Source organism: Schistocerca gregaria, unplaced genomic scaffold (genome assembly GCF_023897955.1).
Source record: "Schistocerca gregaria isolate iqSchGreg1 unplaced genomic scaffold, iqSchGreg1.2 ptg000180l, whole genome shotgun sequence".
Classification (NCBI taxonomy): Eukaryota; Metazoa; Arthropoda; class Insecta; order Orthoptera; family Acrididae; genus Schistocerca; species Schistocerca gregaria.
In genome coordinates, this window is record NW_026061730.1 from 2116553 (window position 1) to 2140139 (window position 23587).

General features: G+C 48.0%; 17 non-coding genes across 17 annotated transcripts; all 17 read right to left on the bottom strand.

The window, feature by feature from the left end:
- Window positions 1-2785: 2785 nt before the first annotated feature.
- Trnak-cuu (transfer RNA lysine (anticodon CUU)) lies at window positions 2786-2858 on the bottom strand. The gene has a single exon. It is a non-coding gene; the product is annotated as a tRNA-Lys (tRNA).
- A 1946-nt stretch (window positions 2859-4804) lies between these two features.
- On the bottom strand, window positions 4805-4877 carry Trnar-ucg (transfer RNA arginine (anticodon UCG)). Its single transcript has one exon. It is a non-coding gene; the product is annotated as a tRNA-Arg (tRNA).
- An 896-nt stretch (window positions 4878-5773) lies between these two features.
- On the bottom strand, window positions 5774-5846 carry Trnak-cuu (transfer RNA lysine (anticodon CUU)). Its single transcript has one exon. It is a non-coding gene; the product is annotated as a tRNA-Lys (tRNA).
- A 450-nt stretch (window positions 5847-6296) lies between these two features.
- Trnar-ucg (transfer RNA arginine (anticodon UCG)) lies at window positions 6297-6369 on the bottom strand. Its single transcript has one exon. It is a non-coding gene; the product is annotated as a tRNA-Arg (tRNA).
- A 6213-nt stretch (window positions 6370-12582) lies between these two features.
- On the bottom strand, window positions 12583-12655 carry Trnar-ucg (transfer RNA arginine (anticodon UCG)). The gene has a single exon. It is a non-coding gene; the product is annotated as a tRNA-Arg (tRNA).
- A 931-nt stretch (window positions 12656-13586) lies between these two features.
- Trnak-cuu (transfer RNA lysine (anticodon CUU)) lies at window positions 13587-13659 on the bottom strand. The gene has a single exon. It is a non-coding gene; the product is annotated as a tRNA-Lys (tRNA).
- Window positions 13660-14111: 452 nt separating this feature from the next.
- On the bottom strand, window positions 14112-14184 carry Trnar-ucg (transfer RNA arginine (anticodon UCG)). The gene has a single exon. It is a non-coding gene; the product is annotated as a tRNA-Arg (tRNA).
- Window positions 14185-15096: 912 nt separating this feature from the next.
- Window positions 15097-15169, bottom strand: Trnak-cuu (transfer RNA lysine (anticodon CUU)). The gene has a single exon. It is a non-coding gene; the product is annotated as a tRNA-Lys (tRNA).
- A 452-nt stretch (window positions 15170-15621) lies between these two features.
- Trnar-ucg (transfer RNA arginine (anticodon UCG)) lies at window positions 15622-15694 on the bottom strand. Its single transcript has one exon. It is a non-coding gene; the product is annotated as a tRNA-Arg (tRNA).
- A 905-nt stretch (window positions 15695-16599) lies between these two features.
- Window positions 16600-16676, bottom strand: Trnak-cuu (transfer RNA lysine (anticodon CUU)). The gene has a single exon. It is a non-coding gene; the product is annotated as a tRNA-Lys (tRNA).
- Window positions 16677-17124: 448 nt separating this feature from the next.
- Trnar-ucg (transfer RNA arginine (anticodon UCG)) lies at window positions 17125-17197 on the bottom strand. The gene has a single exon. It is a non-coding gene; the product is annotated as a tRNA-Arg (tRNA).
- A 489-nt stretch (window positions 17198-17686) lies between these two features.
- Trnas-acu (transfer RNA serine (anticodon ACU)) lies at window positions 17687-17758 on the bottom strand. The gene has a single exon. It is a non-coding gene; the product is annotated as a tRNA-Ser (tRNA).
- Window positions 17759-20146: 2388 nt separating this feature from the next.
- On the bottom strand, window positions 20147-20219 carry Trnar-ucg (transfer RNA arginine (anticodon UCG)). Its single transcript has one exon. It is a non-coding gene; the product is annotated as a tRNA-Arg (tRNA).
- Window positions 20220-21139: 920 nt separating this feature from the next.
- Window positions 21140-21212, bottom strand: Trnak-cuu (transfer RNA lysine (anticodon CUU)). Its single transcript has one exon. It is a non-coding gene; the product is annotated as a tRNA-Lys (tRNA).
- A 452-nt stretch (window positions 21213-21664) lies between these two features.
- On the bottom strand, window positions 21665-21737 carry Trnaq-uug (transfer RNA glutamine (anticodon UUG)). Its single transcript has one exon. It is a non-coding gene; the product is annotated as a tRNA-Gln (tRNA).
- Window positions 21738-22651: 914 nt separating this feature from the next.
- Window positions 22652-22724, bottom strand: Trnak-cuu (transfer RNA lysine (anticodon CUU)). The gene has a single exon. It is a non-coding gene; the product is annotated as a tRNA-Lys (tRNA).
- Window positions 22725-23175: 451 nt separating this feature from the next.
- Trnar-ucg (transfer RNA arginine (anticodon UCG)) lies at window positions 23176-23248 on the bottom strand. Its single transcript has one exon. It is a non-coding gene; the product is annotated as a tRNA-Arg (tRNA).
- Between the last annotated feature and the right edge of the window lie 339 nt (window positions 23249-23587).

Here is a 23587-nt window from a genome sequence, read left to right on the forward strand (position 1 = left end):
ACCTTATGCCGTGAGTTGCTTATCTATATTAATGTTTCACAGAAGCACCACAGGGCTTTACCCGTCTGACTTCCAATATGGCTGTATGGTATTTAGAGGAATAGCTTTAGTTATTTATCTGAATAGTGTTTGCATGTCTGCTTGTTTTGTCTGTAACTGTTATTCCCTAAATTCTCTGTTTATTGTTGAAATGTGACGCTTGTCTGAAGTATTAGGATAATCGGTTCCTAACTGATTTATTAGCTGGTGGGTCGAAGTCGGTGTTTTTTCGTATAGGTTTTCTGATTTTGTTTTAATATAAGTATAGATGGATGGTTCCTCTAATAGGTCCTTAATGTGGATGTTTGGTGTGTAGCGGTCTGCGTCGGCGATGACGCGGAGGATTCTGTTCTATAGGCTCTGAATTTTTTGTAGATGTACGTCTGCTGCCATGGACCAAACTTCCGACCCATATAAAATACTCGGTAAAATAATTGCCCTGTATAATCTTAGTTTTGTTTTCATGCTGAGTCCTCCACCTTTTAATAGTGGGTACAGTTGAAAGAAAGCGGTGTAGCCTCTACCTCTGGATCTGTTTACCTGCTTTGCAAAGGTTAGGCGTTTATCTAGTTCAAGGCCTAGATATGTGGCTGAGTCACTCCATTCTAATTCCTTTTCGGCTACCAAAATCCGTCTGTTTGGGGGGGGGGGGGGGGGTCGGTTTCCTCGTAAACATAACGGCTACGGACTTTTCAGGATTAATCATTATTTTCCAAATCTTGCACCATTTTACGATTTGGTCCAAGTGCTCCTGCAGCTTTTTTACTATGAAATTGAGATTGCTGCTACTCCTGTAAACCGCCGTATCGTCGGCGTACAGCGCTATCTCACCTCCTGCCGACTTTGGCACGTCGTTTGTGTATAACGAGTATAACATGGGGCCAAGAACTGAGCCCTGTGGAACTCCTGCCACAGCGTCCCTGATCGTGCTTACATGTTTGCCACACCTGACGCGATACTGCCTCCCCGCCAGAAACGAGTCAATCATGCTGATTATATGTCCTGGAATGCCTAACTGGGATAACTTGTATATTAAGCCATCATGCCAGACTTTGTCGAATGCTTTCTCGATATCGAGAAAGACTGCTCCTGTGCTGTGTTTCCGGTCTCTCGCCCTGCATATGTGTTCCACCAGGCGTAGGGATTGATGGATGGTGCTGTGTTCAGGGCGGAATCCAAACTGCTCAGGGATGATTGTGTTGTTGCCCTGTAGGAATATGGATAGGGCGCTTAGGATCAGGCACTCCAGTACTTTCCCTAGAAAACACAGGAGTGAGATGGGTCTATAGTTTTGTGGAAGGATAACTTTCTTATTGGGTTTTGGTAGGGTTACGACCTGAGCAGTTTTCCAGGCTTTTGGGAAGTAGGTTAGGGAAAGGCACTGGTTGTATAGTGTGGTGAGGTAGGTGATTGCGTTGGGAGGCAGGTGTTTCAGGTATGGGACACGGACCTTGTCAGGACCGGGGGATTTATTATTCCCTAAGCGCCTAATGTAGGCACACACAAGTCGATCGGATCTGGCCTTTGTTGCCTCAATTGAGACACTCGTCCGTTTATTATTTCTTCCTGCCTCTCACTCTCGTCATCTTCGATGACGTGAGTACGGAATTGTGACTCTAACGATGTCGCCAGTAATTCTGCTTTGCCCTCGTCGCCATATACTAGCCCATTTGGACCTCGGAGTGGCCTGTGTACCCTGGGAGTAGCCTTCTGCGCTTTTGTGATTTTCCACACTCGGTTTATGTCTTGTTCTGCGTTCCTAAGTTTCTCTTCCCAGCAGAGGCCTCTGTGCTCTATCAGTCCGAAGTCCGACGCCTTATCCATTATGCCACTCGGTCACTAACGACCAAGTGTAACTTATATACGACTCATCTCGAAACGCTCACACCCCCCTGAGGAACTGCGTTTTCGTTCCACACAGCCGCTGCCCCTTACTCTTTCCCACCCATTCGTTACATTCAACCTCTTACGAGACCGACCAAACATAGACAGGAAAACAAGACCACACACTTTGCGCATTGGGAATCGATGGCAAGGTGTCCCTCGCCGCATTTGCTACTATGGCCATTTGCTACTTCTGCAGAAGCGGTGGCGGCGACACGACGACGACGACCGCGAGAGGCTCTGAGATTTGTGAGAAATACATCTATAAAATGTAATTCAGACTGCCTCGTCAAAACTTATGCCGTACCGCTTTGGCAAATGCTTTATCTGCGCCATTCGGCTTAATCACATCTGAGAGTAATTCTAAATAATACGCCTGTCGCTAATTGTTCCTCATCACAGATACTGTTTGCTATACGGCCACGATGCGCAACTCATTTCCAAAATTCGTCTTCCTCCTGTGAGGATGGATCTCACAACCCCTGGTTTACTAGACCAATGCTCTACCACTGAGCTAAACAGGCCCCGACAAGCGCCACTTTTGCGTATTTCGTACGTATGGTCGTCTGAATCATCAGACTACAGCTGACAACACTTCATATTTTCGACTAATATTTGCAGCTATGGCGACCCATTACTGCTTGGCTACACATCTGACACGTAGCCAATGTTCTCTCCAAACAAAACCACCTGCACTTCAGAACATGACTTTCACACATATCTACAAAATCACCTTCACCTTCAAATACAGTTTTCTTGCGACTGATGGAGACGTAGGCAAATTTTAAAGTTGCTATTTCAATTACATCACGTTAATCAGAAAATCGGTAATTTACATCTGCAGCCGAAAAAAATTCCGTTCCGCCCAGCGTAGGGCTCGAACCCACGACCATGTGAATAAGAGTCTCATGCTCTACCGACTGAGCTACCCGTGCTGCCTCGTTGGATACCTGCTGGGCAGCAGATCACACGATACTCGTTTGGGTTGGGTGGTCCCATACACAATCTCTCCATGCTTCCTAATGTTTTCCTAACGTCACACTCGTCACGTACTTCACTTTTATTTCATAATCATTTCTGAGAGGTAAAGGAATTGCATGACAATCTGCAGAGCTAGCGGCGTCAAAATTAACACACACACTTGATGTGACTCAAAAGCCGAACGAGTTACTTTCCGACGTTGTTTTAGATGTGCAAGTGCCAGTCAAAACTCGCGGTGAGGGCACTCTGCCGACCATTTCGCTAGTTAACACCGGTGTTGTTGTGTGTGTTTCAGGTTCAAGACCATCTCCAAGTACAAAATGGTCAACAGCAACATTCAGACAGTTTCGTACTGCTCAATTGCTACATTAAAACGGTATGTTTCTTTTTCAGAACTGGAAAAACACTACCGTGACAGGATTCGAACCTGCAATCTTCGGATCCGAAGTCCGACGCCTTATCCATTAGGCCACTCGGTCACTGACGACGAAGTATAACTTATATACGACTCATTTCGAAACGCTCACACCCCCTGAGGAATTGTGTTTTCGTTCCACACAGCCGCTGCCCCTTACTCTTTCCCACACATTCGTTACATTCAACCTCTTACGAGACCGACCAAACATAGACAGGAGAACAAGACCACACACTTTGCGCAATCCTAATCGATGGCAGGGTGTCCCTCGCCGCATTTGCTACGATGGCCATTTGCTACTTCTGCAGAAGCGGCGGCGATGACGACGACGACGACAGGCTCAGAGATTTGTGAGAAATACATCTATACAATGTAATTCAGACTGCCTCGTCCCAACTTATGCCGTACCGCTTTGGCAAATGCTTTATCTGCGCCATTCGGCTTAATCACATCTGAGAGTAATTCTTAATAATACGCCTGTCGCTAATTGTTCGTCATCACAGATACTGTTTGCTATACGTCCACGATGCGCAACTCATTTCCAAAATTCGTCTTCCTCCTGTGAGGATGGAACTCACGACCTCTGGTTTACTAGACCAATGCTCTACCACTGAGCTAAACATGCGCCGACTAGCGGCACTTTTGTGTACTTCGTCCGTACGGTCGTCTGAATCATCAGACTTCAGCTGACAACACTTCATATTTTCGACTAATATTTGCAGCTATGGCGACCCATTACTGCTTGGCTACACATCTGACACGTAGCCGTGTTCTCTCCAACCAAAACCACTTGCACTTCAGAACATGACTTTCACACATGTCTACAAAATCACCTTCACTTCAAATACAATTTTCTAGCGACTGATGGAGACGCAGGCAAATTTTAAAGTTGCTATTTCCATTACATCACGTTAATCAGAAAATCGGTAATTTACATCTGCAGTGGAAAAAAATTCCGTTCCGCCCAGCGTAGCGCTCGAACCCACGACCCTGTGAATAAGAGTCTCATGCTCTACCGCCTGAGCTAGCCGTGCTGCCTCGTTGGATACCTGCTGGGCAGCAGATCACACGATACTCGTTTAGGTTAGGTGGTCCCATACAGAATCTCTCCATGCTTCCTAATGTTTTCCTAACGTCACACTTGTCACGTACTTCACTTATATTTCATAATCATTTCTGAGAGGTAAAGGAATTGCATGACAATCTGCAGAGCTAGCGGCGTCAAAATTAACACACACACTTGATGTGACTCAAAAGCCGAACGAGTTACTTTCCGACGTTGTTTTAGATGTGCAAGTGCCAGTCAAAACTCGCGGTGAGGGCACTCTGCCGACCATTTCGCTAGTTAACACCGGTCTTGTTGTGTGTGTTTCAGGTTCAAGACCATCTTCAAGCACAAAATGTCAACAGCAACATTCAGACGGTTTCGTACTGCTCAATTGCTACATTAAAACGGTATGTTTCTTTTTCAGAACTGGAAAAACACGACCGTGACAGGATTCGAACCTGCAATCTTCGGATCCGAAGTCCGACGCCTTATCCATTAGGCCACACGGTCACCGACGACCAAGTATAACTTATATACGACTCATATCGAAACGCTCACACCCCCTGAGGAATTGTGTTTTCGTTCCACACAGCCGCTGCCCCTTACTATTTTCCCACCCATTCGTTACATTCAACCTCTTACGAGACCGACCAAACATAGACAGGAAAACAAGACCACACACTTTGCGCATTCCTAATCGATGGCAGGGTGTCCCTCGCCGCATTTGATACGATGGCCATTTGCTACTTCTGCAGAAGCGGCGACGACGACGACCGCGAGAGGCTCTGAGATTTGTGAGTAATACATCTATAAAATGTAATACAGACTGCCTCGTCCCACCTTATGCCTTACCGCTTTGGCAAATGCTTTATCTGCGCCATTCGGCTTAATCACATCTGAGAGTAATTCTTAATAATGCGCCTGTCGCTAATTGTTCCTCATCACAGATACTGTTTGCTATACGTCCACGATGAGCAACTGATTTCCAAGATTCGTCTTCCTCCTGTGAGGAGGGAACTCACGACCCCTGGTTTACTAGACCAATGCTCTACCACTGAGCTAAACAGGCGCCGCCTAGCGGCACTTTTGCGTACTTCGTCCGTACGGTCGTCTGAATCATCGGACTTCAGCTGACAACACTTCATATTTTCGACTAATATTTGCAGCTATGTCGACCCATTACTGCTTGGCTACACATCTGACACGTAGCCAATGTTCTCTCCAACCAAAACCACTTGCACCTCCGAACATGACTTTCACACATGTCTACAAAATCACCTTCACTTCAAATACAGATTTCTTGCGACTGATGGAGACGTAGGCAAATTTTAAAGTTGCTATTTCCATTACATCACGTTAATCAGAAAATCGGTAATTTACAGCTGCAGCGGAAAAAAATTCCGTTCCGCCCAGCGTAGGGCTCGGACCCACGACCATGTGAATAAGAGTCTCATGCTCTACCGACTGAGCTAGCCGTGCTGCCTCGTTGGATACATGCTGGACAGCAGATCACACGATACTCGTTTGGGTTGGGTGGTCCCATACAGAATCTCTCCATGCTTCCTAATGTTTTCCTATGTCACACTCGTCACGTACTTCACTTTTATTTCATAATCATTTCTGAGAGGTAAAGGAATTGCATGACAATCTGCAGAGCTAGCGGCGTCAAAATTAACACACACACTTGATGTGACTCAAAAGCCGAACGAGTTACTTTCCGACGTTGTTTAGATGTGCAAGTGCCAGTCAAAACTCGCGGTGAGGGCACTCTGCCCACCATTTCGCTAGTTAACACCGGTGTTGTTGTGTGTGTTTCAGGTTCAAGACCATCTCCAAGTACAAAATGGTCAATAGCAACATTCAGACGGTTTCGTACTACTCAATTGTTACATTAAAACGGTATGTTTCTTTTTCAGAACTGGAAAAACACGACCGTGACAGGATTCGAACCTGCAATCTTCGGATCCGAAGTCCGACGCCTTAGCTATTAGGCCACACGGTCACTGACGACCAAGTATAACTTATATACGACTCATTTGGAAACGCTCACACCCCCTGAGGAATTGTGTTTTCGGTCCACACAGCCGCTGCCCCTTACTCTTTCCCACCCATTCGTTACATTCAGCCTCTTACGAGACCGACCAAACATAGACATGAAAACAAGACCACACACTTTGCGCATTCGGAATCGATGGCAGGGTGTCCCTCGCCGCATTTGCTACGATGGCCATTTGCTACTTCTGCAGAAGCGGCGGCGGCGACGACGACGACGACGACGACGACGACGACGACCGCGAGAGGCTCTGAGATTTGTGAGAAATACATCTATAAAATGTAATTCAGACTGCCTCGTCCCACCTTATGCCGTACCAATTTGGCAAATGCATTATCTGAGCCATTCGGCTTAATCACATATGAGAGTAATTCTTAATAATACGCATGTCGCTAATTGTTCCTCATCACAGATACTGTTTGCTATACGGCCATGACGCGCAACTGATTTCCAAAATTCGTCTTCCTCCTGTGAGGATGGAACTCACGACCTCTGGTTAACTAGACCAATGCTCTACCACTGAGCTAAACAGGCGCCGCCTAGCGGCACTTTTGCGTATTTCGTCTGTACGGTCGTCTGAATCATCAGACTTCAGCTGACAACACTTCATATTTTCGACTAATATTTGCAGCTATGGCGACCCATTACTGCTTGGCTAAACATCTGACACGTAGCCAATGTTCTCTCCAACCAAAACCACCTGCACGTCAGAACATGACTTTCACACATATCTACAAAATCACCTTCACCTTCAAATACAGCTTTCTTGGGACTGATGGAGACGTAGGCAAATTTTAAAGTTGCTATTTCAATTACATCACGTTAATCAGAAAATCGGTAATTTACATCTGCAGTGGAAAAAAATTCCGTTCCGCTCAGCGTAGGGCTCGAATCCACGACCATGTGAATCAGAGTTTAATGTTCTACCGACTCAGCTACCCGTGCTGCCTCGTTGGATACCTGCTGGGCAGCAGATCACACAGTACTCGTTTGGGTTGGGTGGTCCCATACAGAATCTTTCCATGCTTCCTAATGTTTTCCTAACGTCACACTCGTCACGTACTTCACTTTTATTTCATAATCATTTCTGAGAGGTAAAGGAATTGCATGACAATCTGCAGAGCTAGCGGCGTCAAAATTAACACACACACTTGATGTGACTCAAAAGCCGAACGAGTTACTTTCCGACGTTGTTTTACATTTGCAAGTGCCAGTCAAAACTCGCGGTGAGGGCACTCTGCCGACCATTTCGCTAGTTAACACCGGTCTTGTTGTGTGTGTTTCAGGTTCAAGACCATCTCCAAGTACAAAATGGTCAATAGCAACATTCAGACGGTTTCGTACTGCTCAATTGCTACATTAAAACGATATGTTTCTTTTTCAGAACTGGAAAAACACTACCGTGACAGGATTCGAACCTGCAATCTTCGTATCCGATGTCCGACGCCTTATCCATTAGGCCACACGGTCACTGACGACCAAGTATAACTTATATACGACTCATATCGAAACGCTCACACCCCCTGAGGAATTGTGTTTTCGTTCCACACAGCCGCTGCCCCTTACTCTTTCCCGCCCATTCGTTACATTCAAATTCTTACAAGACCGACCAAACATAGACAGGAAAACAAGACCACACACTTTGCGCATTCGGAATCGATGGCAGGGTGTCCCTCACCGCATTTGCTACGATGGCCATTTGCTACTTCTGCAGAAGCGGCGGCGGCGGCGACGACGACGACGACGACGACGACGACGACGACGACCGCGAGAGTCTCTGAGATTTGTGAGAAATACATCTATAAAATGTAATTCAGACTGCCACGTCCCACCTTATGCCGTACCATTTTTTTTTCCTTTATTGTCATTTTATACCTACAAAGGTAGGCCGGTAGCGGCCTAATATGCCGCTCTTCGGCCACAAGAAACATACAAGAGAACAAAACAGGAAGACATAATCTCAAAACACAGACATGGAGGACAAAAATCAGAAGACAACAGAGGATAAAAAGAAATGAAGTCGTTCACCGACGCAGCACTGTTTCAGTTTTAAAAAGACGGGCAGCACAGCACGGAACAGAGAACACTAGCACAGGTGAACGGTGGAGCAGAAAACGAAGAAACACTCGAGGCACAGACGGGACGAAAGACACGGCCACTGCGGAGATGGGCTTCGGCGCTTGCAGGGGCACTGTCCACACCGAAAAGCTGGGGGCCTGCCAAGGGAAAAAACAGGGGGGAGGGAAGGAGGGAGGGGGAGATAGGACGCCAGGGAGGAGGAGGGGAGAAAACGAAAAGAGGGGGTGGAAGCCCAGGGAGAGGGGGAGGGGAGGTAAGGATGGAAGGAGGGAGAGAGGGAGGGAGAGAAGGGAGAGAGGGTGCCCACAGGAAAATGAGAGGAGAGGGGAAGGCAAGGCTCAAATTTGGTAGGAGGGGTAGATGGAGGGGAGGAGGGCATCATCCGGGAGGGGGAGTCGGCGGAAGCCACCTTGGGAGAGGGTGTGGAGAGTGTGAAGATGGAGAGCAGGTGGGATACAGGAGTACAGGCGCGGCAGTGGGTTGGGGTGGGAGAGGATGGAAGAGACAAGCGGGTGGGGAGGATCAAGCTTGCGGGAGGTGTAGAGGATCCGTATCCGTTGGAGGAAGAGGAGGAGGTGTGGGAAGGGGATGAGGTCATAGAGGAGCCGCGTAAGGGAAGGGAGGCGGATGCGATAGGCGAGGCGGAGTGCATGCCGTTCAAGGATTTGAAGGGATTTGTAAAAGGTAGGCGGGGCAGAGATCCAGGCGGGATGGGCATAACAGAGGATAGGGCGGATGAGAGATTTATAGGTGTGGAGGACGGTGGAGGGGTCCAGACCCCATGTGCGGCCAGAAAGGAGCTTCAGGAGGTGGAGTCGGGAGCGTGCCTTGGCTTGGATTGTCCGGAGATGAGGGGTCCAGGAGAGGCGACGTTCAAGGGTGACGCCAAGGTACTTGAGGGTGGGTGTGAGGTTAATAGGACGGCCATAAATGGTAAGATAGAAATCAAGGAGACGGAAGGAAGGGGTGGTTTTGCCTACGATGATTGCCTGGGTCTTGGAAGGATTGACCTTGAGCAACCACTGGTTACACCAAGAGGTGAACCGGTCAAGATGGGATTGGAGAAGGTGTTGGGAGCGTAGCAGGGTGGGGGCAAGGGCAAGGAAGGCGGTGTCATCGGCGTACTGGAGAAGGTGAAGGGGCGGTGCAGGTGGAGGCATGTCCGCCGTATAAAGAAGGTAAAGAAGAGGCGAAAGGACGGAACCTTGGGGCACACCGGCAGAGGGGTAGAAGGTGTAGGAATCAGTGTTGTGGAGAGTGACATAGGAAGGGCGGTGGGAAACGAAGGAGGCGATCAGACGGACGTAGTTAATAGGAAGAGCAAAGGTTTGGAGCTTGAAGAGGAGACCAGAATGCCACACTCGGTCATAGGCGCGTTCAAGGTCAAGGGAGAGGAATATGGCGGAGCGACGGGAGTTGAGTTGTTCGGAGAGGAGGTGAGTGAGGTGAAGGAGAAGGTCATCGGCAGAGAATGATGGTCGAAAGCCACATTGGGTGGAGGGAAGGAAGCGGTGCCGGTGGAGATGCTGGTGGATGCGGCGGGTTAGAATGGATTCCAGGACCTTGCTGAAGACCGAGGTAAGGCTTATAGGACGGTAGGAGGAGACAGCGGAAGGTGGTTTATCGGGTTTGAGGAACATCAGGATCCGGGAGGTTTTCCACAGGTCGGGGTAGAAGCCGGTGGACAAGACCACATTTTACAGCCTGGCCAGGGTGGAGAGGAAGGGGGCGGGAGCTTCACGGAGGTGACGGTAAGTAACACGGTCGTGACCAGGAGCAGTGTTGCGTTTGGTGCGGAGTATATCGATGATGTCTTGAGTAGTTATAGGGGTATTGAGTTCAGTGTGTGTAATGTTGTCCAAGTACTGGAAGCCAGGAGCTAGTGGAGGGATAGAGGTGTCAGTTCGATCGCGGACATCGGGGAAGAGGGAATAATAGAACTGGGGATCGTCAGGGATGGTAAAGACATCGGTAAGGTAGGAGGCAAAATGGTTGGCCTTACTAAGGTTGTCAGGAAAGGGATTGTCATTATGAAGGAGAGGATAGTAAGGGGGGGGGGGTTTGATCCAATAAGGCGGCGGAAGGCTGACCAGTATTTGGACGAGTTAATAGGTAGGGTAGCATTAAGACGGGTGCATGTCTGTCGCCAGTCCCGGCGTTTCTTAGCCGCGAGCAAGTTCCGGATGTGTCTCTGGAGTTGCCGGTGGCGTTGTAGTGTGTCCCGGTCACGCGTGTGGAGGAAGGCACGGTAGAGACGACGGGATTCTCGAAGGAGGAGGACGGCCTGTGGGGGTAAAGTGGGACGGTGCGGGTGGATGGCGACGGTAGGGATGTGGGCCTCCACGGCCTCAGACAAGGTCTGCTGGAGAAAGGATGCGGCATGGGTTATGTCATGTGGGCGGTGGTAGGTGGGGGGGTGGCTATCGACTCGGGTAGTAAGGGTATCCCGGTATGCATTCCAGTTGGCACGGGAGTAATCATGGACATACTTGGGGGGAGGGTCAAGGCGAGGATCGGGACGGGGGCGACGACCGTCTGATATGGTAAGAAGGACAGGGAGATGGTCACTGCCAATAGGGTCGAGGACGTCCACCGCTATGCGGCCAAGGAGGTTGGGGGAGGCTAGGACGACATCGGGTGTGGTATTGGATTCAGGGCGGGTGTGTTGGGGAAGAGGAAGGACATCTCCTTGGATGGTGGCGAGGAACCGATGCCACCGCCGTAACTGGGTGGCGGAGCGACTATGGATATTGAGATCTGCGGCAATCACGTAGGAGGAGAAGGTACGGTCGATGTGGGAAAGGAAGTCAAAAGGAATAGGGGCAGAGGGGCGGACATAGATGGTGGCGCAGGTAACGGTGAGGCCGGGGAAGAATAGACTAAGGATCAGGTGTTCCGTGGGGTTGGGAAGGAGGGGTTGGAGCCGAACAGGGATCTGGCGATGGTGGCCAATGGCAACTCCGCCACGCGCTATCGGGAGGGGGTTGTCAGAGCGGTGAAGGAGGTAGGGCGAGGTATGGACAGTATGGTGGGGCTGGAGAAATGTTTCGTTTAGGAGGAAGGGATCCACGCGGTGGGTGGTGAGGGTATGCATAAGGAGATTCTTGTTGACAGGAAGGGAACGGATGTTGTTAAACAGGATACGTTGCTGTCGCGCCATAGTGGGAATTTAGACGAGGGTGTCGAGACGGGAGAAGGTAAAATGGGCCTGGTTATGGGAGTAGGTGGCATAAGTGTTGAGCTGGAAGACGGAACGGGCGGCAAGGGATATCTGCTGGAGGGTGTGGGGGCGCTGAATGGGGTGGATGTTCTGAAGGACAACGGTTACAAAGCGGATGATGTCCTCAGCTGTGGGGGGGGGGGGACGGAGGGAATTGCCGGGAGGGGTGGGGGCATCCAAGGGGCGGACAGGGACAGTGAGTTCAGGAGCGGAGGGAGGGGGTCGGGCCTTGCACTTTTGGGAGTAGGTTGGGTGTTGGAGGTTACAGGTGTTACAGGAGGGGGGGGACTGAAGGTTGGGGCTATGCTATACCGCTTTGGCAAATGCTTTATCTGCGCCATTTGCCTTAATCACATCTGAGAGTAATTCTTAATAATACGCCTGTCGCTAATTGTTCCTCATCACAGATACTGCCTCGTTGGATACCTGCTGGGCAGCAGATCACACAGTACTGGTTTGGGTTGGGTGGTCCCATACAGAATCTCTCCATGCTTCCTAATGTTTTCCTAACGTCACACTCGTCACGTACTACACTTTTATTTCATAATCATTTCTGAGAGGTAAAGGAATTGCATGACAATCTGCAGAGCTGGTGGCGTCAAAATTAACACTCATACTTGATGTGACTCAAAAGCTGAACGAGTTACTTTCCGACGTTGTTTTAGATGTGGAAGTGCCAGTGAAAACTCGCGGTGAGGGCACTCTGCCGACCATTTCGCTAGTTAACACCGGTCTTGTTGTGTGTGTTTCAGGTTCAAGACCATCTCCAAGCACAAAATGCTCAACAGCAACATTCAGACGGTTTCGTACTGCTCAATTGCTACATTAAAACGGTATGTTTCTTTTTCAGAACTGGAAAAACACGACCGTGACAGGATTCGAACCTGCAATCTTCGGATCCGAAGTCCGACGCCTTATCCATTAGGCCACACGGTCACTGACGACTAAGTATAACTTATATACGACTCATCTCGAAACGCTCACACCCCCTGAGGAATTGTGCTTTCGTTCCACACAGCCACTGCTCCTTACTCTTCCCCACCCATTCGTTACATTCAACCTCTTACGAGACCGACCAAACATAGACAGGAAAACAAGACCACACACTTTGCGCATCCGGAATCGATGGCAGGGTGTTCCTCGCCGCATTTGCTACGATGGCCATTTGCTACTTCTGCAGAAGCGGCGGCGGCGACGACGACGACGACGACGACGACGACGACGACGACGACGACCGAGAGAGGCTCTGAGAGTTGTGAGAAATACATCTATAAATTGTAATTCAGACTGCCTCGTCCAACCTTATGCCGTACCGCTTTGGCAAATGCTTTATCTGCGCCATTCGCCTTAATCACATCTGAGAGTAATTCTTAATAATACTCGTGTCGGTAATTGTTCCTCATCACAGATACTGTTTGCTATACGGCCACGATGCGTAACTGATTTCCAAAATTCGTCTTCCTCCTGTGAGGATGGAACTCACGACCCCTGGTTTACTAGACCAATGCTCTACCACTGACCTAAACAGGCGCCGCCTAGCGGCACTTTTGCGTACTTCGTCCATACGGTCGTCTGAATCATCAGACTTCAGCTGACAACACTTCATATTTTCGACTAATATTTGCAGCAATGGCGACCCATTACTGCTTGGCTACACATCTGACACGTAGCCGTGTTCTCTCCAACCAAAACCACTTGCACTTCAGAACATGACTTTCACACATGTCTACAAAATCACCTTCACTTCAAATACAGTTTTCTAGCGACTGATGGAGACGTAGGCAAATTTTATAAGTTGCTATTTCCATTACATCAAGTTAATCGGAAAATCGGTAATTTACATCTGCAGCGGAAAAAAATTCCGTTCCGCCCTGCGTAGGGCTCGAACCCACGACCCTGTGAATAAGAGTCTCATGCTCTACCGACTGAGCTAGCCGTGCTGCCTCGTTGGATACCTGCTGGGCAGCAGATCACACAGTAATCGTTTGGGTTGGGTGGTCCCATACAGAATCTCTCCATGCTTCCTAATGTTTTCCTAACGTCACACTCGTCACGTACTACACTTTTATTTCATAATGATTTCTGAGAGTTAAAGGAATTGCATGACAATCTGCAGAGCTGGTGGCATCAAAATTAACACACATACTTGATGTGACTCAAAAGCCGAACGAGTTACTTTCCGACGTTGTTTTAGATGTGGAAGTGCCAGTCAAAACTCGCGGTGAGGGCACTCTGCCGACCATTTCGCTAGTTAACACCGGTCTTGTTGTGTGTGTTTCAGGTTCAAGACCATCTCCAAGTACAAAATGGTCAACAGCAACATTCAGACGGTTTCGTACTGCTCAATTGCTACATTAAAACGGTATGTTTCTTTTTCAGAACTGGAAAAACACGACCGTGACAGGATTCGAACCTGCAATCTTCGGATCCGAAGTCCGACGCCTTATCCATTAGGCCACACGGTCACTGACGACTAAGTATAACTTATATACGACTCATCTCGAAACGCTCACACCCCCTGAGGAATTGTGCTTTCGTTCCACACAGCCGCTGTTCCTTACTCTTTCCCACCCATTCGTTACATTCAACCTCTTACGAGACCGACCAAACATAGTCAGGAAAACAAGACCACACACTTTGCGCATTCGGAATCGATGGCAGGGTGTTCCTCGCCGCATTTGCTACGATGGCCATTTGCTACTTCTGCAGAAGCGGCGGCGGCGACGACGACGACGACGACGACGACCGAGAGAGGCTCTGAGAGTTGTGAGAAATACATCTATAAAATGTAATTCAGACTGCCTCGTCCAACCTTATGCCGTACCGCTTTGGCAAATGCTTTATCTGCGCCATTCGCCTTAATCACATGTGAGAGTAATTCTTAATAATACTCCTGTCGCTAATTGTTCCTCATCACAGATACTGTTTGCTATACGGCCACGATGCGCAACTGATTTCCAAAATTCGTCTTCCTCCTGTGAGGATGGAACTCACGACCCCTGGTTTACTAGACCAATGCTCTACCACTGACCTAAACAGGCGCCGCCTAGCGGCACTTTTGCGTACTTCGTCCGTACGGTTGTCTGAATCATCAGACTTCAGCTGACAACACTTCATATTTTCGACTAATATTTGCAGCAATGGCGACCCATTACTGCTTGGCTACACATCTGACACGTAGCCGTGTTCTCTCCAACCACAACCACTTGCACTTCAGAACATGACTTTCACACATGTCTACAAAATCACCTTCACTTCAAATACAGTTTTCTAGCGACTGATGGAGACGTAGGCAAATTTTAAAGTTGCTATTTCCATTACATCACGTTAATCAGAAAATCGGTAATTTACATCTGCAGCGGAAAAAAATTCCGTTCCGCCCAGCGTAGGGCTTGAACCCACGACCCTGTGAATAAGAGTCTCATGCTCCACCGACTGAGCTAGCCGTGCTGCCTCGTTGGATATCTGCTGGGCAGCAGATCACACAGTAATCGTTTGGGTTGGGTGGTCCCATACAGAATCTCTCCATGCTTCCTAATGTTTTCCTAACGTCACACTCGTCACGTACTACACTTTTATTTCATAATCATTTCTGAGAGGTAAAGGAATTGCATGACAATCTGCAGAGCTGGTGGCGTCAAAATTAACACACATACTTGATGTGACTCAAAAGCCGAACGAGTTACTTTCCGACGTTGTTTTAGATGTGCAAGTGCCAGTCAAAACTCGCGGTGAGGGCACTCTGCCGACCATTTCGCTAGTTAACACCGGTCTTGTTGTGTGTGTTTCAGGTTCAAGACCATCTCCAAGTACAAAATGGTCAACAGCAACATTCAGACGGTTTCGTACTGCTCAATTGCTACATTAAAACGGTATGTTTCTTTTTCAGAACTGGAAAAACACGACTGTGACAGGATTCGAACCTGCAATCTTCGGATCCGAAGTCCGACGCCTTATCCATTAGGCCACACGGTCACTGACGACTAATTGTAACTTATATACGACTCATCTCGAAACGCTCACAACCCCTGAGGAATTGTGCTTTCGTTCCACACAGCCGCTGCTCCTTACTCTTCCCCACCCATTCTTTACATTCAACCTCTTACGAGACCGACCAAACATAGACAGGAAAACAAGACCACACACTTTGCGCATTCGGAATCGATGGCAGGGTGTTCCTCGCCGCATTTGCTACGATGGCCATTTGCTACTTCTGCAGAAGCGGCGGCGGCGACGACGACGACGACGACCGAGAGAGGCTCTGAGAGTTGTGAGAAATACATCTATAAAATGTAATTCAGACTGCCTCGTCCAACCTTATGCCGTACCGCTTTGGCAAATGCTTTATCTGCGCCATTCGCCTTAATCACATGTGAGAGTAATTCTTAATAATACTCCTGTCGCTAATTGTTCCTCATCACAGATACTGTTTGCTATACGGCCACGATGCGCAACTGATTTCCAAAATTCGTCTTCCTCCTGTGAGGATGGAACTCACGACCCCTGGTTTACTAGACCAATGCTCTGCCACGGAGCTAAACAGGCGCCGCCTAGCGGCACTTTTGCGTACTTCGTCCGTACGGTTGTCTGAATCATCAGACTTCAGCTGACAACACTTCATATTTTCGACTAATATTTGCAGCAATGGCGACCCATTACTGCTTGGCTACACATCTGACACGTAGCCGTGTTCTCTCCAACCAAAACCACTTGCACTTCAGAACATGACTTTCACACATGTCTACAAAATCACCTTCACTTCAAATACAGTTTTCTTGCGACTGATGGAGACGTAGGCAAATTTATAGTTGCTATTTCCATTACATCACGTTAATCAGAAAATCGGTAATTTACATCTGCAGCGGAAAAAAATTCCGTTCCGGCCAGCGTAGGGCTCGAACCCACGACCCTGTGAATAAGAGTCTCATGCTCTACCGACTGAGCTAGCCGTGCTGCCTCGGTGGATACCTGATTGGCAGCAGATCACACAGTAATCGTTTGGGTTGGGTGGTCCCATACAGAATCTCTCCATGCTTCCTAATGTTTTCCTAACGTCACACTCGTCACGTACTTCACTTTTATTTCATAATCATTTCTGAGAGGTAAAGGAATTGCATGACAATCTGCAGAGCTAGCGGCGTCAAAATTAACACACATACTTGATGTGACTCAAAAGCCGAACGAGTTACTTTCCGACGTTGTTTTAGATGTGCAAGTGCCAGTCAAAACTCGCGATGAGGGCACTCTGCCGACCATTTCGCTAGTTAACACCGGTCTTATTGTGTGTGTTTCAGGTTCAAGACCATCTCCAAGTACAAAATGGTCAACAGCAACATTCAGACGGTTTCGTACTGCTCAATTGCTACATTAAAACGGTACGTATCTTTTTCAGAAATGGAAAAACACGACCGTGACAGGATTCGAACCTGCAATCTTCGGATCCGAAGTCCGACGCCTTATCCATTAGGCCACACGGTCACTGACGACCAAGTGTAACTTATATACGACCCATTTCGAAACGCTCACACCCCCTGAGGAACTGTGTTTTCGTTCCACACAGCCGCTGCCCCTTACTCTTTTCCACCCATTCGTTACATTCAACCTCTTACGAGACCGACCAAACATACACAGGAAAAGAAGACCACACACTTTGCGCATTCGGAATCGATGGCAGGGTGTCCCTCGCCGCATTTGCTACGATGGCCATTTGCTACTTCTGCAGAAGCGGCGGCGACGACGACGACCGCGAGAGGCTCTGAGATTTGTGAGAAATACATCTATAAAATGTAATTCAGACTGCCTCGTCCAACATTATGCCGCACCGCTTTCTCAAATGCTTTATCTGCGCCATTCGCCTGAATCACATCTGAGAGTAATTCTTAATAATACTCCTGTCGCTAATTGTTCCTCATCACAGATACTGCTTTCTATACGGCCACGACGCGCAACTGATTTCCAAGATTCGTCTTCCTCCTGTGAGGATGGAACTCACGACCCCTGGTTTAGTAGACCAATGCTCTACCACTGAGCTAAACAGGCGCCGCCTAGCGGCACTTTTGCGTACTTCGTCCGTATGGTCGTCTGAATCATCAGACTTCAGCTGACAACACTTCATATTTTCGACTAATATTTGCAGCTATGGCGACCCATTACTGCTTGGCTACACATCTGACACGTAGCCAATGTTCTCTCCAAACAAAACCACTTGCACTTCAGAACATGACTTTCACACATATCTACAAAATTACCTTCACCTTCAAATACAGTTTTCTTGCGACTGATGGAGACGTAGGCAAATTTTAAAGTTGCTATTTCAATTACATCACGTTAATCAGAAAATCGGTAATTTACATCTGCAGCGGAAAAAAATTCCGTTCCGCCCAGCGTAGGGCTCGTACCCATGACCCTGTGAATAAGAGTCTCATGCTCTACAGACTGAGCTAGCCGTGCTGCCTCGTTGGATACCTGCTGGGCAGCAGATCACACAGTACTCGTTTGGGTTGGTAGGTCCCATACAGAATCTCTCCATGCTGCCTAATGTTTTCCTAACGTCACACTCGTCACGTACTTCACTTTTATATCATATTCACTTCTGAGAGGTAAAGGAATTGCATGACAATCTGCAGAGCCAGCGGCGTCAAAATTAACACACATACTTGATGTGACTCAAAAGCCGAACGAGTTACTTTCCGACGTTGTTTTAGATGTGCAAGTGCCAGTCACACCTCGCGGTGAGGCCACTCTGCCGACCATTTCGCTAGTTAACACCTGTCTTGTTGTGTGTGTTTCAAGCTCAAGACCATCTCCAAGCACAAAATGGTCAACAGCAACATTCAGACGGTTTCGTACTGCTCAATTGCTACATTAAAACGATATGTTTCTTTTTCAGAACTGGAAAAACACGACCGTAACAGGATTCGACACTGCAATCTTCGGATCCGAAGTCCGATGCCTTTTCCATTAGGCCACACGGTCACTGACGACCAAGTATAACTTATATACGACTCATTTCGAAACGCTCACACCCCCTGAGGAATTGTGCTTTCGTTCCACACAGCCGCTGCCCCTTACTCTTCCCCACCCATTCGTTACATTCAACCTCTTACGAGACCGACCAAACATAGACAGGACAACAAGACCACACACTTTGCGCATTCGGAATCGATGGCAGGGTGTCCCTCGCCGCATTTGCTATGATGGCCATTTGCTACTTCTGCAGAAGCGGCGGCGGCGACGACGACGACGACGACGACGACGACGACGACGACGACCGCGAGAGGCTCACAGATTTGTGAGAAATACATCTATAAAACGTAATTCAGACTGCCTGGTCCCACCTTATGCTATACCGCTTTGGCAAATGCTTTATCTGCGCCATTCGCCTAAATCACATCTGAGAGTAATTCTTAATAGTACGCCTGACGCTAATTGTTCCTCATCACAGATACTGCTTTCTATACGGCCACGACGCGCAACTGATTTCCAAGATTCGTCTTCCTCCTGTGAGGATGGAACTCACGACCCCTGGTTTACTAGACCAATGCTCTACCACAGAGCGAAACAGGCGCCGCCTAGCGGCACTTTTGCGTACTTCGTCCGTACGGTCGTCTGAATCATCAGACTTCAGCTGACAACACTTCATATTTTCGACTAATATTTGCAGCAATGGCGACCCATTACTGCTTGGCTACACATCTGACATGTAGCCGTGTTCTCTCCAACCAAAACCACTTGCACTTCAGAACATGACTTTCACACATGTCTACAAAATCACCTTCACTTCAAATACAGTTTTCTAGCGACTGATGGAGACGTAGGCAAATTTTAAAGTTGCTATTTCCATTACATCACGTTAATCAGAAAATCGGTAATTTACATCTGCAGCGGAAAAAAATTCCGTTCCGCCCAGCGTAGGGCTCGAACCCATGACCCTGTGAATAAGTGTCTCATGCTCTACCGACTGAGCTAGCCGTGCTGCCTCGTTGGATACCTGCTGGGCAGCGGATCACACAGTAATCGTTTGGGTTGCGTGGTCCCATACAGAATCTCTCCATGCTTCCTAATGTTTTCCTAACGTCACACTCGTCACGTACTTCACTTGTATTTCATAATCATTTCTGAGAGGTAAAGGAATTGCATGACAATCTGCAGAGCTAGCGGCGTCAAAATTAACACACATACTTGATGTGACTCAAAAGCCGAACGAGTTACTTTCCGACGTTGTTTTAGATGTGCAAGTGCCAGTCAAAACTCGCGGTGAGGGCACTCTGCCGACCATTTCGCTAGTTAACACCGGTCTTGTTGTTTGTGTTTCAGTTTCAAGACCATCTCCCAGTACAAAATGGTCAACAGCAACATTCAGACGGTTTCGTACTGCTCAATTGCTACATTAAAACGATATGTTTCTTTTTCAGAACTGGAAAAACACGACTGTGACAGGATTCGAACCTGCAATCTTCGGATCCGAAGTCCGATGCCTTATCCATTAGGCCACACGGTCACTGATGACTAAGTATAACTTATATACGACACATCTCGAAACGCTCACACCACCTGAGGAACTGTGTTTTCGTTCCACACAGCCGTTGCCCCTTACTCTTCCCCACCCATTCGTTACATTCAACCTCTTACGAGACCGACCAAACATTGACAGGAAAACAAGACCACACACTTTGCGCATTCGGAATCGATGGCAGGGTGTCCCTCGCCACATTTGCTACGATGGTCATTTGCTACTTCTGCAGAAGCGGCGGCGGCGACGACGACGACGACGACGACGACGACGACCGCGAGAGGCTCAGATATTTGTGAGAATTACATCTATAAACCGTAACTCAGACTGCCTGGTCCCACCTTATGCTATACCGCTTTGGCAAATGCTTTATCTGCGCCATTCGCCTAAATCACATCTGAGAGTAATTCTTAATAATACGCCTGTCGCTAATTGTTCCTCATCACAGATACTGCTTTCTATACGGCCACGACGCGCAACTGATTTCCAAGATTCGTCTTCCTCCTGTGAGGATGGAACTCACGACCCCTGGTTTACTACACCAATGCTCTACCACAGAGCGAAAGAGGCGCCGCCTAGCGGCACTTTTGCGTACTTCGTCCGTACGGTTGTCTGAATCATCAGACTTCAGCTGACAACACTTCAGATTTTCGACTAATATTAGCAGCTATGGCGACCCATTACTGCTTGGCTACACATCTGACACGTAGCCGATATTCTCTCCAAACAAAACCACCTGCACTTCAGAACATGACTTTCCCACATGTCTACAAAATCACCTTTACCTTCAAATACAGTTTTCTTGCGACTGATGGAGACGTAGGGAAATTTTAATGTTGCTATTTCCATTACATCACGTTAATCAGAAAATCGGTAGTTTACATCTGCAGCGGAAAAAAATTCCGTTCCGCCCAGCGTAGGGCTCGAACCCACGATCCTGTGAATAAGAGTCTCATGCTCTACCGACTGAGCTAGCCGTGCTGCTTCGTTAGATACCTGCTGGGCAGCAGATCACACAGTACTCGTTTGGGTTGGTTGGTCCCATACAGAATCTCTCCATGCTGCCTAATGTTTTCCTAACGTCACACTCGTCACGTACTTCACTTTTATATCATATTCACTTCTGAGAGGTAAAGGAATTGCATGAAAATCTGCAGAGCTAGCGGCGTCAAAATTAACACACATACTTGATGTGACTCAAAAGCCGAACGAGTTACTTTCCGACGTTGTTTTAGATGTGCAAGTGCCAGTCAAAACTCGCGGTGAGGGCACTCTGCCGAACATTTCGCTAGTTAACACCGGTCTTGTTGTGTGTGTTTCAGGTTCAAGACCATCTCCAAGTACAAAATGGTCAACAGCAACATTCAGACGGTTTCGTACTGCTCAATTGCTACATTAAAACTATATGTTTCTTTTTCAGAACTGGAAAAACACGACCGTGACAGGATTCGAACCTGCAATCTTCGGATCCAAAGTCCGACGCCTTATCCATTAGGCCACACGGTCACTGACGACCAAGTATAACTTATATACGACTCATCTCGAAACGCTCACACCCCCTGAGGAATTGTGCTTTCGTTCCACACAGCCGCTGCCCCTTACTCTTCCCCACCCATTCGTTACATTCAACCTCTTACGAGACCGACCAAACATAGACAGGAAAACAAGACCACACACTTTGCGCATTCGGAATCGATGGCAGGGTGTCCCTCGCCGCATTTGCTACGATGGCCATTTGCTACTTCTGCAGAAGCGGCGGCGACGACGACGACGACGACGACGACGACCGCGAGAGGCTCTGAGATTTGTGAGAAATACATCTATAAAATGTAATTCAGACTGCCTCGTCTCACCTTTTGCTATACCGCTTTGGCAAATGCTTTATCTGCGCCATTCGCCTTAATCACATCTGAGAGTAATTCTTAATAATACGCCTGTCGCTAATTGTTCCTCATCACAGATACTGCTTTCTATACGGCCACGACGCGCAACTGATTTCCAAGATTCGTCTTCCTCCTGTGAGGATGGAACTCACGACTCCTGGTTTAGTAGACCAATGCTCTACCACTGAGCTAAACAGGCGCCGCCTAGCGGCACTTTTGCGTACTTCGTCCGTATGGTCGTCTGAATCATCAGACTTCAGCTGACAACACTTCATATTTTCGACTAATATTAGCAGCTATGGCGACCCATTACTGCTTGGCTACACATCTGACACGTAGCCGATATTCTCTCCAAACAAAACCACCTGCAATTCAGAACATGACTTTCCCACATGTCTACAAAATCACCTTCACCTTCAAATACGGTTTTCTTGTGACTGATGGAGACGTAGGCAAATTTTAAAGTTGCTATTTCCATTACATCACGTTAATCAGAAAATCGGTAATTTACATCTGCAGCGGAAAAAAATTCCGTTCCGCACAGCGTAAGGCTCGAACCCACGATCCTGTGAATAAGAGTCTCATGCTCTACCGACTGAGCTAGCCGTGCTGCCTCATTGGATACCTGTTGGGCAGTAGATCACACAGTACTCGTTTGGGTTGGTTGGTCCCATACAGAATCTCTCCATGCTGCCTAATGTTTTCCTAACGTCACACTCGTCACGTACTTCCCTTTATATCATATTCACTTCTGAGAGGTAAAGGAATTGCATGAAAATCTGCAGAGCTAGCGGCGCCAAAATTAACACACACACTTGATGTGACTCAAAAGCCGAACGAGTTACTTTCCGACGTTGTTTTAGATGTGCAAGTGCCAGTCACACCTCGCGGTGAGGCCACTCTGCAGTTCATTTCGCTAGTTAACACCTGTCATGTTGTGTGTGTTTCAAGCTCAAGAGCATCTCCAAGCACAAAATGCTCAACAGCAACATTCAGACGGTTTCGTACTGCTCAATTGCTACATTAAAACTATATGTTTCTTTTTCAGAACTGGAAAAACACGACCGTGACAGGATTCGAACCTGCAATCTTCGGATCCGAAGTCCGACGCCTTATCCATTAGGCCACACGGTCACTGACGACCAAGTATAACTTATATACGACTCATCTCGAAACGCTCACACCCCCTGAGGAATTGTGCTTTCGTTCCACACAGCCGCTGCCCCTTACTCTTCCCCACCCATTCGTTACATTCAACCTCTTACGAGACCGACCAAACATAGACAGGAAAACAAGACCACACATTTTGCGCATTCGGAATCGATGGCAGGGTGTCCCTCGCCGCATTTGCTACGATGGCCATTTGCTACTTCTGCAGAAGCGGCGGCGGCGACGACGACGACGACAGGCTCTGAGATTTGTGAGAAATACATCTATAAAATGTAATTCAGACTGCCTCGTCTCACCTTATGC